Raw genomic sequence first — 2,174 nt, forward strand, 5'->3', positions numbered from 1 at the left:
GCTGACTTTCTCTGATCCAGACGTAGGGGGATTGAGCAGGGGGGCTGTTTGCACACCTAGCAATACGGACGCTCGTCTAAAAATGCTAAAAGATTATCTTCACGTTGCTACCTTCTGTGCAGCTGCTTCCTGAAGCGACATGCTGCACGGTGCTTCGCATACTTAAAAGCTCGAAGGGCACGTATTGATTTTTGATTGAAAAACAAACTCTGTCTCTCTCTATCTCTCTGTCTCTCTCTCTTTCTCTGCTCCTGACGGAGGGGGTGTGAGCTGCCGCCTTCAACAGCTTTGTGCCGCGGTGCTTCGCATACTTAAAAGCCAAACAGCCCTATTGATTTGTTTGCTTTTCTATCTCTCTGACATGCTCTGCTCCTGATGCGCACTCCTTTGAAGAGGAAGATATGTTTGCATTCTTTTAATTGTGAGATGGAACTGTCATCTCTGTCTTGTCATGGAGCACAGTTTAAACTTTTGAAAAAGAGACAAATGTTTGTTTGCAGTGTTTGAATAACGTTCCTGTCACTCTACAACCTCCTGTGTTTCTGCGCAAATCTGTGACCCAAGCATGACAATATATAAATAACCATATAAACATATGGTTTCTACTTCGCGGATTTTCCTATTTCGCGGGTGGCTCTGGAACGCAACCCCCGCGATGGAGGAGGGATTACTGTATATTAGCTCACAAAATAGCCAAAAGAAGGAAACCATTTTCTGATGGAGAATTTGATAAAGAGTTCTTATTGGAGTAATGGAGTCAGTGGCAATCCTCTCCCCAGAGAAGAAGGATGCGTTTGAACTTTCATCCCTTTCACAGAGAACGGTTACAAAAAGGATTGAGAAAATTGCAGAGAATCTGGTGCTACAACTGAAACACATGGGAGAAAATGTCGACTTCTTCTCCTTGGCCTTTGATGAAAGCTGTGGTGTTCGTGACACAGCACCTCTGCTGATTTTTGGGACAGGAATAATGAAAGACTTTGAAATGACAGAGGAAATGGCTTTTATGCAGTCAGTGAAAGGGACACCAACTGGTAAGGATTTATTTACTGAAGTTGGTACGTGCATGCAAAAGTTAAGACTGCAGTGGGAAAGGTTAATAGGTAAATGGTTCTCATAATTTGACATGTAAAAATGTTGGACTTTTAAAAATGATGCAGGATAAAGTGGCTGAGATTAACTCAGCCCAAAAACTCATACTTTTACATTGTATTATTTACCAAGAATTGCTTTGTAAATCAGTGCTGAAAATAAATCATTTGGTTGATGTTGTAAAAAATACTGTAAATTTCATCAGCACTAGGGCATTAAATCACAGATGGTTTGTTACATTGTTGGAGGAGCATGAAACTGATCACACTGATCTGGGCTACTACAAAGCTATCAGGGGCTAAGTTTGAGCAAAGTGCTCAAACAGGTCTGGGATCCGAATTCAGAGATTCAGGAGTTTTGTCAAATGAAAGGAAGACCCACCCTGAACTAAGCAGTACTAAGTGGATATCATGTTTAATATTTGTTGTGGATGTAACTGCACTTATGAATGAACTGAATAAAAAATTGCAAGGCAAAGGTCTTTTGCATGATATACACAGCCTAGTCAAGGCCTTCATGAGGAAGCTGCTGCTTCTCTCTCAGCAAGTAGAGAGCAAGACATTGACACACCTTCCCACACTGAAAGGGAAGAATCTATCTGCTGATCAGCTTAACAGATATGCAGCCACCATCTCCTCTCCTTTTACATGTGATGTGGACAGTGCCCCAGTGATGTACAACTTGAACTTATAGACTTGCAGTCTGATGCATTGCTAACAGAACACAGGTCAGTGCTATTACTGACATTCCACAATTCTCTCAAAAAGGATAAATTCCCACACTTGAGAAGACTAGCCAGAGAATGCTTGTCCTCTTTGGATCAAATACAAATGTGAACAGACATTCTCAGTAAAGAAATTCAACAAATCCAAGTACAGATCTTCTCTCAGTAACGACCATTTCTCTGCTGTAAGTGAATAGCAACAGACAAAAATTACACCTGACTGAGCACGAGTTGAAGCTCATCAAAGACATGATTCCTCCCACTAGGTTGTTAAAGGTACAGCGATAGTAAAATACTTTATCAGTGATTAATGCAATAAATGGTTTATTTCTTATTTTATTTTTTTGTTTTGCACAGT

At 40.7% G+C, this 2,174-nt stretch overlaps 1 pseudogene; it reads left to right on the forward strand.

Moving 5' to 3' along the window:
* Positions 1-751: 751 nt before the first annotated feature.
* LOC114653055 (general transcription factor II-I repeat domain-containing protein 2A-like) lies at positions 752-1,785 on the forward strand (annotated as a pseudogene).
* Positions 1,786-2,174: the final 389 nt, after the last annotated feature.

Source organism: Erpetoichthys calabaricus, chromosome 6 (genome assembly GCF_900747795.2).
Source record: "Erpetoichthys calabaricus chromosome 6, fErpCal1.3, whole genome shotgun sequence".
Lineage (NCBI taxonomy): Eukaryota > Metazoa > Chordata > Cladistia > Polypteriformes > Polypteridae > Erpetoichthys > Erpetoichthys calabaricus.